The sequence below is a fragment of the Pseudorca crassidens genome, chromosome 2 (genome assembly GCF_039906515.1).
Source record: "Pseudorca crassidens isolate mPseCra1 chromosome 2, mPseCra1.hap1, whole genome shotgun sequence".
In the NCBI taxonomy this organism is placed as follows: Eukaryota; Metazoa; Chordata; class Mammalia; order Artiodactyla; family Delphinidae; genus Pseudorca; species Pseudorca crassidens.
In genome coordinates, this window is record NC_090297.1 from 91,882,198 (window position 1) to 91,896,915 (window position 14,718).

A 14,718-nucleotide genomic window follows, 5' to 3' on the forward strand; every position below is an offset into this window, starting at 1 on the left:
CATGAATATTTTTATGGTATGAGATATGGATTCATATTTATTGTTTTCCATATAGATATCAAATATGCCATTGTCATTAATCAAATTTTTTAAAAATTTTATTTATTTATTTATTTTTGGCTGTGTTGGGTCTTCGTTGCTGCGTGCAGGCTTTCTCTAGTTGCGGTGAGCAGGGGCTACTCTTCATTGCGGTGTGCAGGCTTCTCATTGTGGTGTCTTTTCTTGTTGCAGAGCATGGGATCTAGGCACACGGGCTTCAGTAGTTGTAGCATGAGGGCTCAGTACTTGTGGCACGTGGGCTCTAGAATGCAGGCTCAGTAGTTGTGGTGCATGGGCTTAGTTGCTCTGCGGCATGTGGGATCTTACTGGACCAGGGATCGAACCCGTATCCCCTGCATTGGCAGGCATTTTCTTAACCACTGCGCCACCAGGGAAGTCCCATTAATCAAATTTTAATTTTTTTCCTTTTAACCCAATGAATTGGAAGCCGTCTTTTCTTCCTTCCCCAATGGTTTCTCTATTCTGCTCTACCGATCCATTTACAACCTTTTATATCAAAATATTTTTAAATGAATAGTGTACTTTTATTTGATGTTTTAATATCTGATAAAACAAAGCCATTTATCTAATAAAACAAAATTCACAATTTACTTATTTTCTTGACTTTTTCTGAATATTTGTATTATCCAATTACAATGATATTTTGGGAAATTTTAAGTAAAATATTACTAAATTGTATATTACAGTTGAACAATTTATATTTAATCATATTAAGCCTTTCATCTAATATGTCATATACTTTTCCATGTGTTTCAATTTAGTTATATCTTTTTCTGATTTTTTAGATGTAACCTTTCCATTAAATTTATTCTTGAGAATATTAAGCAATAATGTTCATGTAATAATTTTCTAATTTATTTATGGGCACATATAGCTATATTTAGAAAAGTATTAATATTTATGTTTATTTTTAATCTGCTCACTTGCTCAAATTTAATTTTTATAGCTATTACATCTCCTAATTATAAAATCATATCATAAGCAAAAAGGAAATTGTTTTATTTTTATTCCTGACATAATTTCAATATTTTGTATTGAAGATTTATATGTTTCAGGTGTACAACATAGTGATTTGATATTTTTATAGATTGTAATCAATTTAAAGTTATTATAAAATATTGGCTGTATCCCCTGTGCTTTACATTACATCCTTGTATCTTGTGTATTTTATAGTTAGTAGTTTATATCTCTAATTCCCTTCCCCAATCTTGCCCCTACTCCCATCCCTCTTCCCACTAGTAACCACTGATTTGTTCCCTGTATCTATGAGTCTTTTTCTGTTTTGTTATATTCATCTGTTTGTTTTATTTCTTACATTCCACATACAACTGAAAACATAAAATATTTGTCTTTTTCTGTCCAACTTATTTCACTAAGTACAGTACCCTCCCAATTCATCCATGTTGTTGCAAATTACAAAATTTCATTATTTTTATGGCTGAGTAACATTACATTGTATATATACACTTTGTGTGTGTGTATATATGTGTGTGTACATACACACATATTCTATATATATACATATACACAGATACCAAATCTTCTTTATCCATTCATCTGTTGATGATTACTTAGATTGTTTCCTATGTTGGCTGTTGTAAACAATGCTGCTATCAATATTGGGGTGTATATAACTTTTTGAATTAGTGTATCCATTTTCGTTGGATATGTACCCAGAAGTGGAATTACTGGATCATATAGTAGTTCTATTTTAATTTTCTGAGGAGCCTCCCTACTGTTTTCCATAATGGCTGTTCCAATTTACATTCCCACCAGCAGTGTACTAAGATTCCCTTTTCTACACATCCTGGCCAGTATTTATTATTTGTTGTCTTTTTAATGATAGCCATTCTGGCAGGTGTGAGATGATATCTCATTGTGGTTTTGATTTCCATTTCCCTGACAGTTAATTATGTTGAACATCTTTTCACATGCCAATTGGCCATCAGTATGTGTCTTCTTTGGAAAAATGACTCTCTACCCATTTTTATAGCAGGTTGTTTGTTTTTTTGTTATTGAGTTGAATATTTTTATATTCAACTTTATATATTTTGGATATTAAGCACTTAACGGTCATATCATTTGCATATATCTTCTCCCATTCAGTAGGTTGTCTTTTTGTTTGGTTTATGATTTCCTTCAATGTGCAAAAGTTTTTACGTTTAATAAGATCACATTTGCTAATGATTGCTTTTGTTTCCCTTGCCTGAGGAAACAGATCCAAAAAATTATTGCTGAGACTTATATCAGAGTATACTACCTATGTTTTCTTCCAGGAGTTTTATGGCTTCCAGTCTTATATTTAGGTCCATAATACATTTTAACTTTATCTTGTATACGGTGTTAGAGAATGTTCTAATATCCTTCTTTGACATGTAGTTGTCCAGTTTTCCCAACACCACTTATTGAAGAGTGTTGGGAAAGCTAGTAAAGTGGTCTTGTTCAGGCTTCATAGGCAGCACTAGGCCTCTCTCTGACCAGACAATGATGCTAAAGCTGGCTGCATGACAAACTGTTGAGCTACACCCAGGCCAGCAGGAGTGGAGCCAGCACACATTGTAAACCACTAGATAAGATAGGCAGTAAGTCATGGGACTTCTTGCATCTTGAGGGCCTGGCCAGCCCCCAGGGATCAAGAACATACCAAGACTTAAGAGTTAAGACCAAGGCATTTATGACAACAACCAGAGCTGCAAACTTGCACGTAGGCTGATTGTTATCAGCCTGTGGCTTGGTGCTAAAAGCTGGGCTCCTTCGAGTGGCAAACTGAAGTCTTACCCGTGGGGTGGATGCACTGCCCCAGACCTTCCCAACTGGGACTACAGATTGCTGTTCAAGGGACTTCCCAGCGCTGCTTGGATCTGCATGTAGGTGCTTCCTCAGTTCAGTGATATATAAACCTCTGTCTTTACTATTCTTTCTTAGTTAGTTGTACTATTCTTTTCTCAATTAGTATACTGTAATCTTCGTTAATTCAATAAACTCTCTCTAAATTGTTATTTAACTGAGTGTAGAGTGGTTATTTTGCCAGCGAATTCTATGAACCTTGAAACTGAAAGTAAGGCTTTCAGCAAAACAAAGAGACTGTCTTCTCCCATGTGTATTTTTGCCTCCTTTGTCGTAGATTAATAGACTGTGTGTGGGTTTATTTCTGGGCTCTGTATTTTATTCCACTGAACTATGTGTCTGTTTTTGTGCCAGTACACACTGTTTTGATTACTGTACCTGTGTAGTATAGTCTGAAGTCAAGAAGCATGATACCTCCTGTTTTGTTCTTTTATCTCAAGATTGCTTTGGCTATTTGGGGTCTTTTGTGGTTCCATGAAAATTTTAGGATTATTGTTCTAGTTCTATGAAAAAATGCCATGGGTATTTTGATAGGGATTGCATTAAATCTGTAGATTGCTTTAGATAGTATGGATACTTCAACAATATTAATTCTTCCAATCCATGAACACAGGATATCCATCCATTTCTTTGTATTATCTTCAGTTTTCTTCATCAGTGCTTTATAGTTTTCAGAGTATAGGTCTTTCACCTCCTTGATTAAGCTATTCCTAGGTACTTTATTCTTTTTGATGTGATTGTAAATGAAATTGTTTTCTTGCTTTCTGTTTCTGATAGTTTATTATAAATGTGTAGAAAATCAATGTATTTCTGTGTATTAATCTGTATCCTGAGACTTTACTGAATTCACTTATTAGTTCTACTAGTTTTTTGATGGAGACTTTAGGGTTTTCTATATATCGTATCATGTCATCTGAAAACAGTGATAGATTTACTTCTTCCCTTCCAATTTGGATGTCTTTTATTTCTTTTCTTATCTGATTGCTGTGGCTAGGACTTCCAATAATATGTTAACCAGGAATGGCAAGAGTAGGTATCCTCATCTTGTTCCTGATCTGAAAGAAAAAGCTTTGTTTCTCACCGGTTAGTATAATGTTTGCTGTGGGTTTGTCATAAATGGCCTTTATTTTGCTGAGATATGTTCCTTCTTTACCAACTTTGTCATAAGATTTTATCATATGGTGTTGTTTATCTAATGCTGTTCTGCATCTATTCAGGTGATCATGTGATTTTTATCCTTCATTTTGTTAATGTGTTGTGTCACATTGATTGATTAGCAGATATGGAACCATCCTCACATCCCTGGAATATATCCCACTAGAGCATGGTGTGTGATCCTTTTTATGTATTGTTGAATTCAGTTTGCTAATATTTTGTTGAGGATTTTTGAATATATATTTATCAGAGATATTGGTCTGTAATTTTCTTTTTTGAAGTGTCTTTGTCTAGTTTTGATATCAGCGTAATGGTGGCCTGATAGAGTTAATTTGGAATCTTCCCTCCTCTTAAAATTTTTGGAATAGTTCGCAAAGGATTGATATTAACTCTTCTTTAAATATTTGCTAGAATTCATCTGTGAAGCCATCCAGTCCTGAGGTTTTTTTTTTTTTGCGGTATGCGGGCCTTTCACTGTTGTGGCCTCTCCTGTTGGGGAGCACAGGCTCTGGACGCGCAGCCTCAGAGGCCATGGCTCATGGGCCTAGCCACTCCGTAGCATGTGGGATCTTCCCGGACTGGGGCATGAACCCGTGTCCCCTGCATCAGCAGGTGGACTCTCAACCACTGCGCCACCAGGGAAGCCCTGGGTTTTTGTTTTTTGGGAGTTTTAGATTAATGATTCAATTTCAATACTAGTTATTGGTCTGTTCAGATTATCTATCTGTCCCTGATTCAGTCTTAGAAAATTGTACGTTTCTAGGAATTTATCCATTTTTTCTAGGTTGTCCAATTTGTTGGCATATAACTATTTATAGTATTCTCTTATGATTGTTGTATTTCTCTGATATCCATTGTAGTTTCTCTTCTTTCATTTCTTATTTTGTTTAATTGGGTTCTATTGCTTGTTTTTTTCTTAATGAGCCTGGCTACAAACTTATTAATTTTCTTTATCTTTAAAAAAACAGCTCTTGGTTTTATTGGTTATTTCTACTGTTTTTTGGTCTCTATTTCCACTCTGATCTTTATTATTGTCTTCCTTCTGGAGACTTTAGGCTTTGTTCTTCTTTTTCTAATTCTTTTAGATGGTAGGTTAGGTTGCTTATTTAAGATTTTTCTTGTTTCTTTAGGTAGGCCTGTATGTCTGTAAACTTCCCTCTTAGAACTGCTTTTGCTGTATTCCATCGATTTAAGGAAGCTTTGTTTTTATCTTCATTTGTCTCAAATTATTTTCTGATTTTCTTTTTGATTTTATTGTTGGTTTATTAGTTTATTAGTTTATTATTAGGTTTATTAGTAGCCTGTTGTTTAGTCTCCACAGTTTTGTGTTTTTTTGTGTTTTTTTTCCATTTTTTGTGTTTTTTTTCCATTTTTCTTCCTGTAATTGATTTCTATGTTTATACTGTTGTGGTCAGAAAAGATGCTTGACATAATTTCTGTCCTCTTAAATTGGGACTTGTTTTGTGGCTAGCATGTAATATGTCCTGGAGAACATTTCATGTACACTTGAAAAGAATGTGTATTCTGCTATTTTTGGATGGAATGTCCTGTAGATATCATTTAAATCCAACTGGTCTAATGTGTCATTTAAGGCCACTGTTTCCTTAATGCTTTTCTGTCTGGATGATATGTGGGCTGTTAAAGTTCCCTACTACTATTGAATTATTGTCAAATTCTCCCTTTATGTCTATTAATATTTGCTTTATATATTTGGATGCTCCTATATTAGGTGCATATATGTTAACAAATATTATATCCTCTTCTTATATTGGGCCCTTTATCATTATATATACAATGCCCTTCTCTGTCTTGTATTATAGATTTTAAGTTTACTTTGTCTGATATGAGTTTTACTCTCCCAGCCTTCTTTTCCTTTCCATTTGCAAGGGTTAATTTTTCCATCTCCTCATTTTCAATCTGTGTGTACCTTTAGCTCTGAAGTGAGTCTCTTATACAAATACATGGATTAATCATGTTTTTTATTCAGTTAGCCCCCCTATGTCTTTTGATTGGAGCATTTAGTCCATTGACATTTAAAGTGATTATTAAATGTGTACTTACTGCCATTTTGTTACTTGTTTTCAGGGTGTTTTTGTAGTTCTCCTCTGTTCTTTTCTTCTTCCTTTAGTCTCTTCCCTTGTGGTTTGATGATTTTCTTTAGTGTGGTTTGTGTTCCTTTCTGTCTAGTTTTTGTGTATCTATTGTAGGTTTTTGATTTTTGGTAACTATGGAGTTCATATAGTCATTTAAGTTCAAACATTCTCAAAGCTCTGCCTAAACTTCCTGCCACATTTTGTGTTTTTGATGTCATATTTTACATATTTATGTCTATCCTTTAACTATTTATTGTAGTTAAGAGTTGATTTAGTCACTTTTTTCTGTTTTCAGTCTTCATAGCAGCTTATTTAAGTGGTTGATTCACAGCCTTTACCTTTACCACTGGGATTTTTCCCTTCCTATAATTTCTTTTTGTTGTGGCCTTTTCTTTCTCACTTAAAGAAGACCTGTTAACACTTCTTGTGTAGTCAGTTTGGTATTGATGAACTCTTTTAATTTTTGCTTGTCTGAGAAGCTTTTTCTCCCTCCTTCAATTCTGAATGATAACCTTGCTGGGTAGGGTGTACTAGATTGTAGGTTTTTCCCTTTCAGCATTTTAAATATATCATGCCACTCCTTTGTGGCTTGCAAAGTTTGTGCTGAAAAATAGCTGATAGCCTTATGGGAGTTCCCTTCTACGTGCCTTTTTTTTTTTTTTTTTTTGCTTGCTGCCTTTAAAATTCTCTCTTTAACTTTTCCATTTTAATTATGGTATGTGTTAGTCTGGGTCTCTTTGTATTCACCTTGTTTAGGACTCTCTGTGCTTCCTGTACCTGAATATCTGTTTCCTTCTTCACATTTGGGCTGTTCTCAGCCATAATTTCATCAAATACATTTTCTACCCTTTTCTCTCTCTCTGCTCCTTGTGGGACCGCTATAATATAAAGGTTATTATGTTTAATGTTGTCCCAGAGGTCCCTTAAACTATTCTTTTTTTTTACTTTGTTTTTCTTTTTGCTGTTCTGATTGGGTGATTTCCATTATTCTATCTTCCAGATCACTTATGTGTGATTCTGTATCACCTAATCTCCTGTTAATTCCTCTAGTGTATTTTTTCATTTCAGTAATTGTCTTCTTTACCTCTGACTGGTTCTTTTTTTATATATATTCTAGTTCTTTGTTAAAATTCTCACTGTGTTCATCTATTCTTTTCCCAAGCTCAGTTAGCATTCTTATTACTATTGCTTTGATCTCTTTATCAGGTAAATTATTTATCTCTGTTTTACTAGGGTATTTTTCAGGGCTTTTTTTTTCTTGTTCTTTCATTTGAAACATATTCATCTGTCTTCTTATTTTGTTTTACTTTATCTGTCTCTGTGAAATTAGATAAAACAGTTACCTATTCTGGTCTTGAAGGTGTTTCTTTGTATGGGAGCATTCCTATGCAGTCTCTGTATGCACAGTGGCTTTGGTGAGAGAGCTGGATCTGAAGTAAGCATGGGCCATGTCTTCCCCCAGGTGTGCTTGCAGCCACTGACTTGGTGGGAGGTAGGGATGGAGTTGGAGGGGTTAGAGGAAAAACCAGGTCAAGCCTAGCCTTCTTCTATGCTCAGTGACTGTCAGTTCCCTATGAAGGGTAAATTCAGGGCACAAGGGGCTAGAGCAGGAGTCCTGAGAGAGTTGGGTTTCTCCTGAGTGCTTTGACAGTTTCTACATTGGTTTGGGGCATGGCCAGGGCCTGAGAGCTTGAGGCAGCACTTCTCTGCTGGTTTCACTTTTTCCCTGGTTTGCGTGCCTTTCTTAGAGGCTGGTTGAGACTAGATGGGTTGATGCCACACCACTGAGCTGGCTTCACTCCCACCCAAGTGTGTACAGCGAAATGCACTCCAGTGATTATCATCTCCGCCCTGGAGCTAGTTTCACTCCCTCCTGAGTGTGTGCACTGAAGCCTGTGCTGGCAGTAGACCCCTCTTCCCTGGTCAGAGGCAGTGCTGGGGTCCAGGCCAGCTTGATTCCCTCCAAGTATGCATACGCTCATTGGCAATGGCAGCCTCCACCTTACTGAGGAATAGTGCCAGAGCAAAAGGGACTGGAGTTGGAGCCTTGGGGACACACTGGGGCGGTTCTGGCAAGCCAACCAGAGCCCCAGGCAGTTTTCAGCAGCTGTTTCCTTGCAGTGACTGAGAGCAAGCAAGTCTGTTTGCACACTCTTCATGAATAGAGTCTTGGTTTCTTACAGCTCTTCAATAAGTCCTGGTGTTTTTCAAACCAGCTAAGAGGGCTTGTCTTCCCAGTGTCAGACCCCAGGGCTGGGGTGCTTAATATGTGACTCAAACCTTTTGCTCCTCAGGGAGGATTCTCGAGCCTACAATATCCTCCTCCTCTTCTGTGCACTCCTCTAGGGGTTTGGGTCCCAACCAGATCACTTCTCTGTTCCTACAGGACTCCATGTGGATCATTCTTTACAGCTTTGATCATGGAGGAGCCGTCTTTCTAGTCCCCAGGTAGATTTTAGCAAGAGTTGCTCTATATGTAGTTGTACTTCTGATGTGTTCATGACAGGAGTTGAACCCTGTGTCCTCCTACTCTACCATCTCCATCTCTCCTTAATTACAATAATTATGTGTTTTATTTTATCTACAAATGCATATCTTTGTGATGTATTTCTTATTTTATCCTTTATATATTTACTTGAGCTTTACCTAGTTTTTTTAAGGAATTGAATTTGTCTTTCTAATTAATTGTGTTCTCATTTTACTTATTTTTTAAATACTTTAAAATTTTTAGGACAGTTTTTGATTTAAAGAAATATTGTGAGTTAGTACAAAGAGATCCTACATAACCTGCACCCATTTTCCCCTATTATTAACACCTTATATTAGTATAGTACATTTGTTACTATTAATGAAACAAGACTGACACATTATCATTAACTAAAGTCAGTACTTTATTCAGATTCCACTAGGTTTTACCTAATATTCTTATTCTTTTCCCAGATCCCATACAGAATACCATATTACGTTTGGTCATATGTTTGCTTAAGTTCCTCTTGACTGTGATAGTTTCTCAGACTTTCACTCCTTTTAATGACCTTGATAATTTGATAAGTAATGGTTAGGCATTTCATAGAGTATCTCTCAAATGAGGTTTGTCTGATATTTTTCTTATAATTAGACTGGGATTAAAGATTTGGGGGAGGGAGACCACAGAGGTTAAATGGCCAAACATCATCTTATATCAGGGGTACACATATCACTGTTGATGCTAATTTTGATCACCTAGCTGAGGTAATGTAAATGTAAAGTTACATTTTTTGAGTTACTCTTTTTTTTGGCCTTTTTCTATATTGCACTTTTTGAAAATAAATAAATATACAGAGCTCACAATTAAGCAATAGGAGTTATGTTCCACTTCCTTCAGAGTGGAATATATAGATACATTTTTGAAATTTTTTGGCAAGGAAAATTGCCTAATCTCTTGCCTATTGAATAAATTTATTTATTTGGTCTGGTTTATATTCTAATACTATCTCATTGTGTCTCTCAAATTGTCACTAGCCCTAGTAATTATTAAATCCAGCCAAACACAGTTTGGTTTCAAGGTCTGGGAATAATTCTTTATGGCTCCCAGCAAAGCCCTCTGGGCTATTGGCTTCATCATCTGTGCTTGATGAAACACAGCTTGATGATCCCAACCTCAGTGTCATCCTTCCTTTTTGTGAAAGCTACCATGTATGTAGAACTGATTAGATGTATCAACCTGGTTTTTACCTAAAATTTAGATCATCTGGCAGCCTTCTTTCATTTTTTTCATTCTCTTTATCCCTTTAATCCAAGCTGATGGTGTTTCTGCTAGTATAAAATTTTCATGAGCCTTGTAGGTCTCCTTTGTAACTCCATGAAACGTGAATCTTCTCCATTGACCTTTTGTGGATAGTCTTATCTCTACCCTTGAATTCTTCAGAGATGGCTGAGAGAATTTATACATGCCTAATTTCTTCAAAGAACCTTCTGTGTGATTGAATAATCTTTTAATTCTTCTGCGACACTAGCAAAAGATTGTCCTGAAATACTCTGAGATTTCTCTCCAGAGCACATGGGCCTGAAAGTGACTCTCTTATGGCCTGAAAGTGACTCTCTTAATTATAGCATCTTTTGTAATCTGGATAGACTGGGAATTTTCCAAATCATCAAATTCTGGCTCTTTTTTATTTAAAAGTTCTTCCCTCAAATTAATTCTTTCTTCTCACATTTTGTTACAAGTAGTAAGAAGAATCTAGGCCATTCCTTCAATACTTTGCTTGGAAATCTCCTCAGTTAAATAGTATAGTTCATTGTTTACAAGTTATATTGTTTCAGGACACACTTCAGCTAAGCTTTCTGCCACTACATAACAAGTTTCCCTTTCTTCCAGTTTCCAATAACATATTTCTCATTTTTATGTCACCCCTCACTGAGAGTATCTTTTTCATCATATTTCTACTAACAGTTTGTTAAAGAGCAGTTTGGGTATTCTCTGAGATCATATATGTTTTCTCTACCATGCTTCTCACATCCTTCTAAGCCTCCACTAGCAAAATCTTTACCATCCACATTGCTAATGACAGTCTGTTGGAGGCAATCTGGGCTTTGTCAGTCATGCTCCTCAAATGTCTTTCATCCTCTGCTCATTGTGAAATTCTAAATAAACTTCCAAACCCACATCTTTACATATTAAACAGGTACTAAAATCTGGTTTAGTTTGTTATTGGTATGGAAAATTACTGCATACTTGGTGGCTTAAAACTCTTCAAATTTGTTATCTTGAATTAGTGATCAGAATACTGAAATGAAAATCACTTGGCTAAAATGAACGTATCAGCAGGACAGCATTTCTTTCTGGAAGCTCTAAGGGAGAATCTGTTTTCATGCTTTTTCCAGGTTCTGGAGATACCCATATTCCTTGACTCATGGCACCTTTCTATCTTCAAATGCAACAATGGCTAGTCCAGTCTTTCTTATATAACGTCACCCTGACACTGATTTTGACTCTTCTGTTTCCCTATTTAACATTTTAAGGGCCCTTGTGATTTAGTTGGGTCAACTGGAATAATCCAGGAAAAGCTCCCTATTTTATTATTAGTTGATTAAAAGTCTTAGTTCCATTTGCAATTTTAATTCCTCCTTGCCATGTAACCTGGCATATTGACAGATTCCAAAGATTAGGACATAAAAATATTTGAAAGATCATTACTCTTCTCATTACATATTGTTAATTGTGTTCTTTTGCATTTTAAATTCCAATTGTTCATTGGTGATATGTAGGAAAATAATTGAATTTTATATATCAGTCTTATATCCTACAACTTTGTTATATTTGCTTATAAGTTACAAGAGGTTTTTTGTTTGATTCTTTGGAATATTCTATATGAACAATTATGTCATCTACAAACAAAGACAACTTAATTTTTTTCTTCCCAATCTGTGTAGTTTTTATTTCCTTTTCATGTCGTATTACACTACCCAGGGCTTCTAGTACAATGCTGAATAGGAGTTTTGAGAGAGGAAATCCTTACCTCATTACTGAGGTTGGGGGTGGGGAGAATCCAGTTTCTCACCATTAAATATGATGTTAAGTGTAAGCTTTTTATAGATGTGAGACAGTTCCCCAGTATCCTTAGTTTGGTGGTAATTTTAGTCATTAAATGATGTTGGATTTTGTTACATACTTTTTCTATATTATTTGATATGATTATATGATTTTCTGTCTTTTCTGTAGATGTGATGGATTATAGTTATTGATTTTGAAATGTTGAGCCAACCTTACATAGCTAGAAAGATCCCACTGAATATACTACATAATTCTTTTCATACTTTTTAAAAATTTAATTTGCTAATGTCTTGTTGAGGGCATTTATACCTATTTTCATGAGTTTTGCCTTATTACAAGTTCTTTATTCTCTAATTTTTTCTCTAATACTAAAAATACATTCATGTATTTTTAGTATTAGGGTGATACTAATAGGGTATTAATATAATTCTAACTCAGAATGAATTAAATTTTGGGTAGGACTTTACCCATAATCACATGAGCCAATTCCTATAATAAATGTCCTCATATATCTAAATATATCCTATTGACTTTGTTTCTCTGGAGAACCCTGACTAATCATACACATGATATTCCTAGGTGTGGATTTGTTCATATTTGTCTTGTATTTTATTCTCTTAGCTTCCTGGATCTGTGGCTTTGTGTCATCATTGATTTTTCAAAAGTTTTGGCCATTATTGTGTCAAACATATTTCTATTCTATTCTCCCTTATTCTTCTTCTTGCAGTCCAATTATTTATATGTTATGCCTTTTGAAGTTGTTCCACAGTCCATGAATGTTCTTTTCACATCTTTTTATTTTTTTCTCTTTGTATTTCAGTTTGGGGAGTTTCGTTTGACCAATATTCATCCTCATTGATATTTTCCTCTGGTGGGTCCAGTCTACTATTGAGCCCCAACAAAGACATAGTTCATTTCTGTTTTTGGTTTCAGATTTTTAGCATTTCCTTTTCATTTTTTTTAGTTTCCATCTCTCTGTTTGCATTACTTATCCATTCTTGCATGTTGTCTACGTTTTCTATTACAACCCTTAATATATTAATCATAGTTATTATACATTCCCTTTCTGATAATTCCAAAATCTTTGTCATATATGAGTCTGGTTCAGATTCTTTCTTTGTCTATTCAAGGCAGTATTATTTTCTGTTTTTAACATTTTTAGTTGAAAGGCAAACATGATATATTAGGTAATAGAAACCGAGATAAACAAACCTTTACTGTGAGACTTTATTCTAATATGGCCAAGATTGTGCTATTTCATATTTTCTATAGCTGTAGTTGCTAGGGGCTTCAAATTACTCTGGTGTGTAGTGTTTTGTCTCCCCTGGATCTTTGGACTTCCCTGAGACCTCCTCTCAGAGTATTGTTTTTTTTGGCATCTTAAGTCTTTTTCAGATAATCCACTCTTATTTTAATGGAGTTCTACTTGTTTAGTGGTAATATGTGGTGGAGGGTAGGCTTTCCATTATCTTATGGTTAAATCTCTGACTTTCATTGAGCTAGTGTCTCTGGGCTGTAACATTCACAAGTGTTACTTATCTCCAAGCCATCCTCTTAGGTTAGACATGAGAGCTAGAGAGAAACTGAGGTTGAATAATGTCCCTTACGTCATGTCAGAAAAAGCTCTGGTAAAGTCACTCCCAACCCCAACTACGCCTTTCTTATAGAGAATCCTCTGGATGTATTTCACAATGGTTAATGTTTTTTCTCCCTGTTCCAGAGCTTGCAAGGGATCTTTCTTAGCTTTTTATGATGAGTTTCTGGTAAATCTGGTAATATAGGCAGGTAGGTAGATAGATAGATATGTATGTATATATACATATAAGTATTAATCTGATATATATATGTATATAGATATCACTGAAAGTTGGAGAGGGCATTGACATGACTGAGGCTCATACATTCAAACTATCCCACACTCAGCTTCCAGAAATTTATAAATGTTACCCTTTGTGTTCCTACCAATTTATTGCTCCAGCAGCTTCTGCTCCAGGTAAGCAGATCTTAGCTCTGACTATCTTTATTCAACTGTATCTTCAGATTTGTGGGTAGTGATTTGTCCTGCAAACCCAGTTTTCTGATGAGTCCAGTTTTCTGATGAGCTGTTTTTTCAGCTCTTAATTTGCTATAATAATGGAATAACAACTTCCAAGCTCATTGTGTGTTAGGGCTGCTACTTATTTATTAAGATTAGTGTTCTATTCTAAAATGCCACTGTTAGCAGAGTTCTTTGGGATTGAGTTAATATTTAAACTCAAACAGCACCAGTGTTACCTAGGTTTTGAAAAGAATGCAGGTTAAGAAATAACACAGCATTCACTGTATCAGAATAAATCCATGACTCAAGAAACAACTTGTGCCCCCCAATATTTTCTTGAGCGCAAGATGATCTGAATGTATGTGACTACCTCCAATCAGGGAAATCTAACTTAGGGAGTTATTTAAGCATATATACCTAGTCACACAATTCCCTCTGGTACATGTAACTTGCTGTCACAGGATTCACTCAGCTCCCTCAGAAGTGCTATTAGCCCTCATTCTCTGAAACACCTGTATCTCATCAATACAAGTTATCCTTTACTCAGTCTTAATAATGACATTGGTACATAGTTTCAAATATATTTTCAGGTGTCATGTATCTGGTATAGGTAAACCCTTAAAATATCTTGGATTTAATATTGAAAGGGGCTTTGACTAAAGAGCAAATCTGCAGACATTTTGAAGCTAAGAAAGGGCAGAAAACCGACTCTAAACCATTTTCTTCCATACTATTTTATATTCCAAAGTTTTTCTTCTGAGAATGCTGTTTACTGCTTTGAAGATACAGGGCAATGGAGTAGCATCTTCAATCTACTGACAGGAAAATACTTCAACCCAAGAGTCCCACTTCATCCCAAGTTTTAAATCTATTAATATTTTTACTTTTTAAACTAAGATATTTCTTGCTTTTATAGTCAGTAATTAGGGAATCTACTATAACTATATTCTACTTTATTTTATCTACTGTATTCTTAAATAATAAAACACAAA

At 35.2% G+C, this 14,718-nt stretch overlaps 1 long non-coding RNA gene across 1 annotated transcript in view; it reads left to right on the top strand.

The window, feature by feature from the left end:
• The first annotated feature begins 2,657 nt into the window (after positions 1-2,657).
• Positions 2,658-14,718, top strand: part of LOC137211076 (uncharacterized) — a 162,778-nt gene continuing 150,717 nt past the window's right edge. The window contains exon 1 of the long non-coding RNA XR_010936875.1: positions 2,658-2,927. This is a non-coding gene — a long non-coding RNA (uncharacterized lncRNA). The remainder of the gene's footprint in view (positions 2,928-14,718) is intronic.